Source organism: Malaclemys terrapin, chromosome 2 (genome assembly GCF_027887155.1).
Source record: "Malaclemys terrapin pileata isolate rMalTer1 chromosome 2, rMalTer1.hap1, whole genome shotgun sequence".
Classification (NCBI taxonomy): Eukaryota; Metazoa; Chordata; order Testudines; family Emydidae; genus Malaclemys; species Malaclemys terrapin.
The window spans coordinates 154,578,843-154,592,084 of NC_071506.1; positions in this window are offsets into that span (position 1 = coordinate 154,578,843).

Here is a 13,242-nt window from a genome sequence, read left to right on the forward strand (position 1 = left end):
CAGGAAAAGAAAAGAATGCAGATACTTTAGGTCAGAGACGTCAGCAGTTACAGTTCAAAGTGAGTTATAATAGTTCCCTCAGGGCTGTCCAGTTGAGAGGCAAGGCTCTTCAGGCCTAGTGTTTGGGGTGTCCTCTCCAGTCCAGTCTTTATTCAAGCAAATAGGATCTTGCAGTTTTCCAAGCCAAGCTCAGTTAATGTCTCTCACTGGGGCCCCTGCCACTAGCTCCCTGCCCAGCTGCTGCTCCCCAATAAGCCCACACAGAGTGGCACCCAGCTGTGATATCCAGCTGTCACTTAGCTGCCACCAAGTGGGCTTTAATGTAAGATTTTTTAAAACCACATTTTAGAGAGTCTGGAAAATGAGAGGCTGTTATTGAGATATTCTTTTTACTTCCATTTCTAATGCAGTTTTAAAAAGTCAGTGTTTGTGATTTGCATGTGGCTCTGCATACAATTCCTGGGGCTTCCCTCCAGTCCCTGCTTGCCATGTGGCTCCTATGTCAGCTTCCCTACAGCTCCTAGCTAGCCACATGGCCAGCACTCCCAAACAGAGCCCAGTCACTCCTTACTTCGGGACCTCTCTCCTTACCTGGCCTGGGGAAAGGGAAATGTACTGGGCAGGGAGCTGATGGGAGTTATAATCCCCTGCTTCACAGATGCATCACATTAGAAATGTAGTATTAATTTAATTTTTACTTTAAAGGAAAAATTGTAAATGCGATGAGGGAAATTGGTGCCACTAAAGTGCACTGTGGGTCATATGATTCAGTCTTCTACAAATCATAACACTGACTTTTTAAAGCTGTGCATTAGAAGTGGAAGTAAAAAGAATATCTCAATAACAGCCTCTCATTTTCCAGACTCTCTAAAATGTGATTTAAAAAAAATAATCTTACATTAAAGCCCACTTGGTGGCAGCCAAGTAATCTAGAAATGTTGGAAGACTGTGAAAGTAACTCATGCTTACCACCTTCAGATAGATAACACAAATATTTCACCAGAGTAGGTTGTTTGGCTCAGTTTAGCCTGAATAAAAAAGGTAGTGCTACTGGGCTTCCTACATTTATATCAGCTTTGTTTCTAGCTCAACTGCTTTCTCCCTGTATTCAAGAGACAAGGTGGGTGAGGTAATATATTTTATTGGACCAACTTCTGTTGATGAAAGTGTCAAGCTTTGGAGCTATACAGAGTCCTTCTTCAGGTCCTGGGACCAACAAGCTACAACAACACTGCAAACAACAATGGAAGATTATTTTTAGCTGTGATACTCTGAATACCTTTCCCAGACCTGAAGAAGAGCTTTGGTTGTTAAATGTTATGAGAACAGACTCTTACAAATCACAGCAGGCTTCTATCAGACATATGATGTATCTTCACTTGCAGATAAAGCCATTGCCCTTTCCTCCCACTCAGATGTTATTCCTCTCCTCACGTCCCTTCATTGCTTTCCTCTGGCCACAGCCACACACAACTTTTTTACTGCCTTACATCTCTGGTCCTCATTTTCCTCTGAACATAACTTCATAGTACTCCCCCTTAACTCTGCCATTTGTATCTTTCTCCCACTTTCATCTTTGTACCTTCTTCCAGCTCACCCCCTACCTTCAGAAGTGCCTCCCTGGTCAGGCACCAGACAATCTCCATTTCCTTTAAATCTATCCCTCCTTCAAAAAATAAGTTTCAGAAAAGTCTTTCTACAATGACCTCAGCTAGACTACCACTTGAACTAGAACTTCAAACAGCACTGGATATATGCTAGATTTGTATAACTAGATATGTATAACCAATCTGCCTACACTGTCTATCTTGCTGTACAGTACATGAGAAGGGACTGTCTCCTTTCTTTTTGCATTAAGATATAAATGTTGTCTGTGTGCAATATGAATATATTTATCCATCAAAGTTTCAGAAGATTACCATTTGGTCCACAAGGCACTTCCATTACTATGACATCATTCTGGAAAATGCAACCTGAGTTGATCGACATATTTGACATCTTGTTTAACTCTGCTTCTATGTCAATAAATATGATCTGTTTTCAAGATTTTGAAATACTCTGCAACAGATTAATTCTCCAAATTCCCTTAATTTTGCATCAAACTATCTAAATATCCATAAGGTAAAAGACTGTGGAAGCAATCGCCGAGTGGCTTTGGGAATTGTCTTGACAATGCTTACAGAAAGTGAGGTTTAGTTGCTTATGGAACTGATGATTAGTCTGTTTCTGATCAAGTGTGGATGTACATCAGGTTTTGTAAGGGGTGGGAAACCTTATATTCTGGCTGATCTACTTTATTGGAATCTGATAAAGCTGAAGTATATCACAGGAAATAACAACCTTGGGGGATCCAGGCAGAAGAGTTCCGGAGAAAACAGGTTGGCCTCCATTTATGCTGAAGCACTAAATATGGGCTGTTGAAGGAGTAGTATTCAAGCCAAGCTGAGACAAGGTATTCATTATGATGTGCTCTGTATGACAGTGCACATTCAGCAGCTAGGACACACAATTATGACTACCAGGACACAATTTTCAGGGTACCTTTGCTTTTGGTGAAAATACTATTGTTCTGTAGCATTGCAATGATATACATAGGTTTCCCTCAATTGACTTAATCAAAACAAGCCCTCATGCTTATATGCAACAAAGCACATTCCAGGACTTCAGCCTTTCATCATGCATATGTACATGCTGTCTTGCCCCATCAGGTTATTCTCTATTACCTCGATGGGAGGGGCATCAGTAACAATATTTATTAGCAGACATGTTCACTGAACTCTCAACAGTAGAATAGGCAGCAGTAGTGTTGGCCTAGATAGTGCTTCCCTATATGATCAGATCTAGATTTCAAGCCACATGAGCATTGTTCATAATATAATTAGATACTGGAATTTGAAATAAGTGTCTCAATTCTGATCTGTCAGAGTGGTGCTAGTGTTAGTGACACTAATTCATGTTGAAGTGGGAACAAAATTAAACATAAGATCATGTCAGCTGGACATTGAACATGAAAAGAACAAATGAGAGGAAGCAGAATACAAAGAAATACCTTTAGATAACCACAGTAGCAACTGTGACGGGTTGGGTCACAGAAACCCCCTTGGGTCTGCCACCTGATATGATGGGATCACCTTTGAGCCCATTTTCCCTGCCAGCTTGGAACTTCAGTACCTTGCCTTGTTTGAGCCAGACACTCTTGCCTGCTGTAAACACGGATCCAAGTCTGAACCACGTCCCCCACAAGCTGCAGGCTTAACTGAAAACAGCTTAAGAAGTGCTCCTGCCCCCAGCACTCAGATACCTAGTTCCCAATGGGGTCCAAACCCCAAATAAATCCGTTTTACCCTGTATAAAGCTTATATAGGGTAAACTCATAAATTGTTCACCCTCTACAACACTGATAGAGAGAGAGATGCACAGCTGTTTGTCCCCCCCAGGTATTAATAAGTAAATAGTGATTTTATTAAATACAAAAAGTAGGATTGAAGTGGTTCCAAGTAATAACAGACACAACAAAGAAAATTACCAAACAAAATAAAATAAAACACGCAAGTCTAAGCCTAATACAGTAGGAAACAATGCAGGTAAATCTCACCCTCAGAGATGTTCCAAAAAGCTTCTTTGACAGACTAGCCTCCTTCTAGTCTGGGCCCAATCCTTTCCCCTGGTACGATCCTTGTTCCAGCTCAGGTGGTAGCTAGGGGATGTCTTATGACTGCAGCCCCCTTTGTTCTGTTCCACCCCCTTATATATCTTTTGCACAAGGAGGGAATCCTTTGTTCCTCTCTGGGTTCCCACCCCTCCTTCTAAATAGAAAAGCACCAGGTTACAGATGGATTCCAGTTCAGGTGATATGATCACATGTCACTGTAAGACTTTATTACCCACTTGCCAGCACACAGGTATACAGGAAGACTTACAAGTAAACAGAGCCATTTACAACCAATGGTCCTGGTTAATGGGAGCCATCAAGATTCCATGCCACCATTAATGGCCCACACTTTGCATAATTACAATAGGCCCTCAGAGTTATATTCCATATTTCCAGTTTCAGATACAAAAATGATACATGTATCCAAATAGGATGACCACACTCAGTAGATTATAAGCTTTGTAATGATACCTTACAAGAGACCTTTTGCATGAAGCATATTCCAGTTATATTATATTCACACATTAGCATATTTTCGTAATATCATATGGAGTGCAACGTCACAGCAACGATATTACATTTTAACTCTGCTGAGAGATTTTGACCACAGTCCAAACATAGGGACAATAACATTTTCGTCTGGGATATACAAAGTATTTTCCTTCCAGTCTGAAATATCCAAATATGAGAGTATTCAATATGAAAAGAAGTGGATCCCAATGTTCTTCCTCAAGACAATACTGATTCTTTCATTATTAATTCTGGGCATTTAAGCAGAGTTTTCCTGTTTTAAGCATTTCACAGACATTAAATCTTAACATCTGCTAGTGCTGTAAGTTTACTTATGTTCATTTTACAGCACTTCAATTTAGACTTCTGAATTCATAATTGGTTATCTAAATCAGTTGTTTCTCGGAGGAGCTAAGCAGCTACAGCTCCCATTGACTTGAGAGGATCCAATTCCTGTCTTTGAAGATTCTGGATATTACTACAATGTATGCTGTGTCTCTAAATCTAAGGAGCATGCTTTATCACTCTCCAGCATCCCTTTGTTAAATGTATGTACCACAGCTTGCACCAGTAGCTACCGAAGAGAATACTAGACCACGCTCTAGACTGAAGACAAGTTGCCGTGTTGCTGTTGCTACAAGGGAAGAAATATCAGTAACCTAAATGTCAAGATGAGGAGAATGATAGAGAAGGAAAAACCCAAATATTTTTGGCCCTATGATTCCCTTTGTTACACAGTACAGAAAACATCTACACAGTGGAAATGTGGAGTCTGGGGAAGTGCTTGGAGTGGAAAAGCTGTTGCCTAATAACCATTGAGCAGCTGCCAACTACTACTATGAGGCAATGTTCCACAGCCCAAATCTATGGGGCTTGGCATGCCAGAAGGGGTGAGAAGTTGGAACAACAGGTTAACTCAGCATGAGGGCCACTGAAGGAAGTTGTACTGACACTAGAAAAACATGATTGTTCTGGGCACCATTCACTTACTATAGATAAAGAGCCAGACAGGTAACATTAGCGCATGCAGCAGGGAGAGGCAATGGCAGTACTTGTTGCTGGAGCCAGCCATGATAGTGGGAGGAGTCCCATGCATGCTAAGATAGTCATAATTCTGAGTAGAGGAAGAGTTTCATGGGCATTCAGATGTTGGTATTTTACACTTCAGTCTGTGTGCTGGTTTTGGCGTGTGACTTACTTGTTCTGTGTAGCCATTGACCCCTTGGCTGCAGAACATATGCCTTGGTGCATCATCCAATGCAAAACAAATCTCTGGTATTTTAGATGAGTAACTTTCCCCTTCTGCCTACTTTCTTTAAGTAGATGGCAACATAGGGGCTGTTCTGGCTTAGGTTTCTGTGTGTGGCATGACTGGTCTGTTGGTGGGTGGGTGGGAAGGAAAGAGGGGACAAAAGAAAGTCCCTCCTGGATAAACTGAGAGCAATGGGGAATATTAAGATTTTCTTGGCTTGTTTTCTGTAAGCAGTTCAATGCCAGTTGAGTGTGTGCTGGGTTTGCTTTCTTTCATTGTTAGCATGTGCCTACAACAGTGAAAGGAAATTGGAGAGTTCGGGAAGTCATCTGGCAGTGTGCTTGTGGCAGTGTTAGAATAAATTCTCTCTGTGCTTGTGCTCCATGCCCATGTCTGCTCATAACAACTTTATTGAAGTAAATGAGGAACAAAGGTCAGACATCTGCAGGTTCATTATTGTTTGGCATGACAGACTGTGTTCTGTAAAGCCAGATAAACAGGGCAAAAGTGCATTAATGTAGCAATGGATCTCTTTGCAATGGTAAAAGGCTAGACATTCATATAAAGAAAATATTATAATGGGTAAAGGACAACAGAATCTGCTGAGAAGTTCTAAAGCTATTTAATCTACAGTTTGGCTGCAGCTTACCTACAAGAGAGATGCTGTATTAAACTAATACTTTGAGCTTTCATTACCTACTAGTTGTCACTTTGCCATTCCTAACCTTAATATTACAGAATTATTCATGAGCTGTTACTAATGAAAACAAAAAAGTGTTAATAAAACAATGCAAAATCATCACTATCCTACTACTTAGGTCAGTTATCGTTAACGTATACACTAGTGCAACAGTAAGCAAATAACTGAAGAGTTATATATCAGAAGCCACAATTGACTTAGAAGAAAAGTGTATTTTCCTAAAAGAAGATATTGTGCTTTGCATTTTGATGGTACTTCTATATCTGAGGCTCAAAATCACTTTACAAACATGAACAAATTATATTCCATTTTGTAATTTGTAACTATTATACTATAACACATTGTAAAGATGGGGGAATTGAGGCACACAAGTTGAAGCCTGTCACATGTTAACCAGCAAGTATGTAGCAAATCTAGGAATAAAACATGGACCATTTTGCCTCCAGTGCTTTTACTACCATACATGCCTCCTTTCAAACTGAAGTTGTCATATTATAGGAGTCACAGGTAGTGCTTTCTATAGTTAAAGTAGTATGAGACTTCTCATTATAAGACCCTGTTTCAGTTGCTTATACTTTGGCCAAACTTTGCTCACGTCTCAGAAACAAAGTCCACAATGAATAACTCAGCACTGAGAAGCAGACAACAGCCATGAAAACCCTGAAATGTGGGAAGGCAGCTGGACTCAATGGTATATCTCATGACCTATTACTACACTTTGGGATGAGACCACAGAAGGGGTTGCATGCCTTCTTTAACTCTAGCATGGAGAAAGCACAGATACGTAGGCTGTGGACACAGTCCAAAATGGCTGTACTACTTGAATACCCTAATTCTACAAAGAGTTACTGCCCAATATCCTTACTTTGCTCAACCTATAAGCAATGTGAGTGGATGATGGTGGGTTGAACAGCACCAACAGTGGAAGGGCAGCTGACTGACTCACCAAGCCAATTTCCACCCAGGATGTTCATGTAGTGGCCAAGTTGCAAACCTGAATCCATACATTGAAGATGGCTTCAAAAATACAAAATTACAGGGACTGTGTTTTTGACACATAGGCTGCTTAGGACACTGTGAACCATCACACACGTCTACTGAAATTGGCAAGAATTTTGAGAAACAGTAAGACAGTCCAAGTTGTTGCCTTCCTTCTGAGGAACTGGTGTTTCTTTGTACAGAAGGATGACCAGAAGTCAATAGCTTACTCATTGGAATGGTGTAATGGTCCTCACTCAGGGTCTGGTAGAGGAGTGTGGCCTAGTGGTCTCTGTTGCATCCTCTGTAGTCTGGCAACTAAGGCTCATTAAGGCTGATCTACCTGGGCCTCTTCCTCTCATCCGTGTCCCCCCTGCACCCCTCCCAGAATCAGCTTAGTCCAAGGCTTTGCCCCGGTGGGGAAATCCAAACCAAAATGAGTAAGAGGAGGTTACCAACTAAGTTCCCTGTAAGCTCGCAGTGCTCAGGGAACCTGCCCGGCCCCAGCTCCAACCTGCCACAGCCAGGGGAGGGGCGCCTATAGGCGCCGACTTTCTCTCTAGCCAGGGGGTGCTCGACCCCTTTCTCCACCCCTTCTCCCAAGTCCCCGCCTCTTCCTGCCTCTTCCCTGCCTCCTCCCCTAAGCGCGCCCCATCCCCACTCCTCTCCCTCCCTCCCGGAGCTTCCTACATGCCATGAAACATCTGTTCGCGGTAGATGGGAGGTGCTGGGATGGAGGGGGAGGAGATGGTAAGCAGGGCCACCGGCAGATGAGAGGTGCTAGAGGGCTGGGGGAGCTTGGCTGCTGCTAATTTTTTCTCTGGGGGGTGCCCCTCCCCTGATTGTGGCTGGGGGAGGGGCAGCCAGAACCCAGCCTGGCCCAGATCTGCCATGGCTGGGGCACCCCTCCCCTTCCCTGGCCCCAAATCAGCCCCCCTCCCCCGACCAGCTGCGGTGGGGAGTGGTGCTTCTCCCGCAGCCGAAGTGCTGCTGCAGGGAGAGAGAGCTGTGGGGGAGTCCTCTCTCTCCACCGTAACCCCGGAGCACCCTCATCCCTGGCCCCACCCCAGAGCCCACACCTCCAACCAGAACTGTCACACACCTCCTGTACCCCAACCTTCTGCCCCAACCCTGAGCCCCTCATCCCTGGCCCCACCTCAGAGCCTGCACCCCCAGCTGAAACCTTCACCCCCCTGCACTCTAACCCTCTGCCTCCATCATGAGCCCCCTCCCACACTCCAAACCCCTCGGCTCCACCCCCACCACATGAATTTTGTTATGTGCACCAATATGAAGGTGATGTGTCACACATCACCTTCATGTTGGTGCATATAACAAAATTAATTCCGCACACGTGTGGGAAAAATTAGAGGGAACACTGGTTACCAATGTCCAAGGTCCACAGGATGCTTTCCTCTCTGGTTGTCTCTGGGGTGGGTCCTCCCTTCCCTCAGGGAGTGCCCCTTTGGGCAGCTGTGTCAGAGGCTTTAGGCTTCCCTCTGCTTGCGCTGCTGGAGCTGTGGGCTGCTGGTCTGCTCACCTCCAACTCTGCCATCCAAATAAGCTAATTCTCTGTCTCTTAATTCCTCCAGCAGCTGGAGCATTTGCTGCAGGTGTGGTGGTGCGGGGCTGGCTGAGCTCAAAATAATCCCTTAACCCGTTATTGCCCAGTGTGGGGTTTGTAAACCCCATCACAAATGGGTTGCCCCAAGGTTCAGTGCTATCACGCTTGCTGTTTACTGTCTACACAAATGACCAACCAGAATTCTCTGAGGTTTGGAGATTCATTTGTGCAGATGATCTTTGCATTGCTATCCACCTGGAGAGATTTGAGGACACTGAGCACATTCCAACTGGTTCCCTGAGTGTACTTTGAAAATTCTATTGCACAACATTCCTGAATTCCTAGCAAGACACAAGTGTGCACCTTCCACATGAAACACCTTCAGGTCTAGCAAAAACTGCACATACTGTTGGATGGTACAAAATTTGAGCACTATGAATATCTGGTGTACCCTGGGGTCTTCTTAGATTCCATACTAACATGCAAAGAGCATATCAAGAAGCTGATCATAAGAACAGCCATACTGGGTCAGACCAAAGGTCCATCTAGGCCAGCATCCTGTCTTCTGATATTGGCCATGCCAAGTGCCCCAGAGGGAATGAACAGAACAGGTAATCATCAAGTGATCCATCCCCTGTCGCCCACTCCCAGTTTCTGGCTTCTTCTCACTCTGTGATGCTGTTACAAGCTTAAAACCTCTGGCAGGTACTGCACTTACACAGACATCTACAGGCAGGGACACACCCAGCCAGGTTACATGAATGCTTCTCCCGGCCATCCAAGAACTAAAAATAGAGAGGCTCCAGACAATTCCCTCCAGCTCCTCTGCCTAGTACCCTTGACCTGTATGGTTCTTCCCTGGTCAGAAGCCTGACCAATATAAGTTTATAACTCTCTCTGCCCTTCCCTCAATATGGAGAGGATATGCACAAGCCATTGTACCGAGCTGAGGTTTCCCCAAGCACTTCAAGGAAAATACACTGTTTTAGGTAAAACATAAAACAGGTTTATTAGCTACAGAAAGATAAATTTAAGTGATTATAAGTGGTAGGCATAAAAGGATAGAGATGGTTACCAAAGAAAATAATAAGTGCCCAATCTAAATTTTAAACCCTATTACACTAGGCAGTAGTTAGATCAAGCAATTTTCTCATTCCATTGGATGTTACAGTCCTTAATACACAGACTTCCCCCTGAAGCCTGGACCAGTCCCTCAGATGAAATTTTACTCTTCTCTTTTATATCCTTCCCTACAAGACACTAGCTTGGAGGGCTTTACTGAGTCACTTGGTTGAGCAATACCCTTGGTGTGGTCTTGTGCAGCTATCCCATGGGGTCGAGGAGACCCATTGTATGGTGCTTGTGCAACTGTCCTTGAATTGTAAATCCTTGTTTACAAGTCCCCTGCAGAGTAATGGTCATTGAGTACTCTTCTGGGTGGGGGGCCATTGGTTGTCCTGAGCAAACTTACAGCGTATTTCAGTAACAACCACACAGCAACATCTCATAACTTTATACACACTAATGTTATACATATTTGGACAGAGCAATGGGTTTCAGCAGATCCTGACCTTTCATATGATACCTTACATGGCATGCTTTGTATGAAACATATGATAATCATATGACATTGGTGAATATGAGGTTCCAGGGTGTTGCTTAGGGTACAGAGTGCCCTAATATCAAATATCACCTCACTGGAGTGTTGTAAAGTTAAATTGATCTTGTAAAGAAGTAAGATACCCTGATGAGAGCATCATAGAAAAGCCCACGAAGAAATGAAAAATTCTGTATTTGTGGAGGGTTTGCACAATGTGCAGAAAATAATGTAGGGGGCCACCACAGAATTATGAGGATAAAAAGAAATATTGAAAAGCTACCTGTATAGTGAGCACTGTGCACCTTATGCACTGAGTTAGGCAGGAGTCTTATGGAAAAAATATTATGTAATCAGCTAACCAGAGTCTAGACTGTCATAATGCATATGCAAAAGGAGGCCAAATTAAGGTTACACAGGCAACCTTAATTTTGGTACTTTGTAACTTTGGAGTGTTTGATTTAGCAATCTTGATTTTTTTAAACAAGTGTTTTGAACATATTATACACAGTTTCAGTGAGCTCTGTATTTTTCCTAGGGATTTTTCTCAGGTACTAAGATTTGTGACAAAGCAACACAATGAAATAACCAAAAAAAAAAAAAAAGTGTTTGCATGTGTTTATACATTTTAGAATAGTTCTCTAATTTCTTTTGTTCCATAGCTGCAGTTTCCATGGAGTAGTCACTGTTGCTATGGGGATTTCCTCTTTGTGAGAGCATTTGCCAAAACATGACTGGTTAAGTCAACATACTTATGCTGTCTGTTGAAAACTATGGGTAGTGACAATTTTTTGACTGGGAGTTTTTTTCAGAAGTACCTTTCTTGCTGAGTTAAAACATCTCTCTGGCTGTGACCTCATCAAGAGTAACTAACTAAACAAGGCAGAGTAAATTATGATGAGGTAATGTGGTTTAAATTTACAAAAGGAAAAAGAAAAACCAGCAGCCTATAATATAGCATTTCTTTTTGTATTAACTTTAGCTTTACAAAATTACTTCTGTGTGTATTCATGTGTATAAATATAAAATGTGTGGAGCATTACAATAAGATTTTCTTAGTCAATAATTTTAATCATATACTATGCATCTAGACAGATAAGTAGTATTCTATTCTGAGGTGAATGGGTCATAACACAAAATTCCAACGGCCAAATTCTCAGCAGGTATTCTCCCCAGTGGACATGAAAAAGAGGGTGCAGGTTGTGCATGAAGGAACACAGATGTGTGACTGTAGCTCTTGGGGCATTTCTTTAATGCACATTGATAGAAACAGTGTATCGTCCCTGAACATCTGCTGCTTCTGACAGATGTGAGGCACAGAGAAAGAAAGCATGTAGCTTGTCCAAAAATGGGTGTGTTATACCTCATTTTCTTCACCCTTCATTTTTGTTTTTGAGACTGCTCACTCTTGGCAACAGGGACTGCCTATCTCATTTTGTAAAGTCCCTCGCACATCTTACATTCTTCCACAAGCATGTTTAATATTGTGCCCCGACATCATCTCGACAGGCTGGTGAGCTCCCAAACCAGTGGGATCTTTAGATCCTACACACACAAAACTGATTTGTGCTTAAAACTAACAGCTGTCATTGCATAAGTTGCAGTAATAGACTCCCTTTTCTCCCACTGGATGTCATACTGGTAGAGGAAGACGGAATCTGAAGGACATTCAGACAGAGTAGCTCAGTAGGAGATGTATGAAGGAATGTCTAGAAGAAGACACTTCCAACTAGGGGGTTAACTGGGATTGTCAACTCATTCTGCTGCTGACTTCATCATACTAAGTAGGGACTCATACAGAAATGGCTAATCCGCTTGTCTTGGGCCTGGTCCCCACTAACCCCCCACTTCGGACTAAGGTACGCAAATTCAGCTACGTTAATAACGTAGCTGAATTTGAAGTACCTTAGTCCGAACTTACCGCGGGTCCAGACGCGGCAGGGAGGCTCCCCCGTCGATGCCACGTACTCCTCTTGCCGAGCTGGAGTACCGGCGTCGACGGCGAGCACTTCCGGGATCGATCCCAGAACATCGATTGCCTGCCGCCGGACCCTCCGGTAAGTGTAGACATACCCTTAGGTTCAGGGATCCCACCGATCAGCTCCTACCAGCCCGAATGCACACTTCTCTATCAAGATTTTACAGGATGGCTCTTCAAGGTTACGTGTGGCTCTCTAAACCTGAATCTGCAGAGTAACCCCATTGTGAAATACTGTACTAAAATAAAAAAAACAGATAGTACCTTATTGATGGAACTGTAAAAACGAAAGGGAAACAAATACATTTTACACAATGGGCACATCCAGTCAAGTTTTGTCATATAGCAGGTGTTCCACTACAGAAAGGTTGTTAGAGAAACAGTGCTTTGTCTTCAGAGTTAAAGCCAAAGGCTTCATGCAGATCACCACATACAGCAGAAATAACAAAGCTGTAAAGACCTAGAGGCCAAAGAAATGAAAACAATTGCTCCATGCTTTTGAACTTGCCAGAGCAGTCTCTGGCAGCAAATGCGTAGTGAACCACCTATGACATGGAAATAACACCTAAAACTAATATAACACCTTTCATCTGAGGATCTCTAAATGATTTACCCAGGGGAACAGTCACTTTTCACACCATCATTGCATCTGCTTTTTCTATGGCTTCCTGCTTGCTTTGGGCTAAAAATCAAAAGGTCACGCTGCACTAATTTAAAAGGTAGTTTGTTGCCACATGATTCATGATGCTTCATTGTAACTGGAACCCAAGAAACAGTCAGAGGTGAGAAGGAAATGCATATGAAGGAGAGTTAACACATGATGGAATTTAACAAAGCTTCTGCCAGAAACTAGTATAAAACATGCTACAGTCATATGGGGAACAATAAACACAGACATAGCAAAACAGTTTGCCTGAGGATGGCAAATATTTAAGTATAAAGTTAAAGAATCTTTGCAGATGTAGCATAAGTAAAAGCCCAATTTAAAAAAAGAAACTAACCATATGTTAC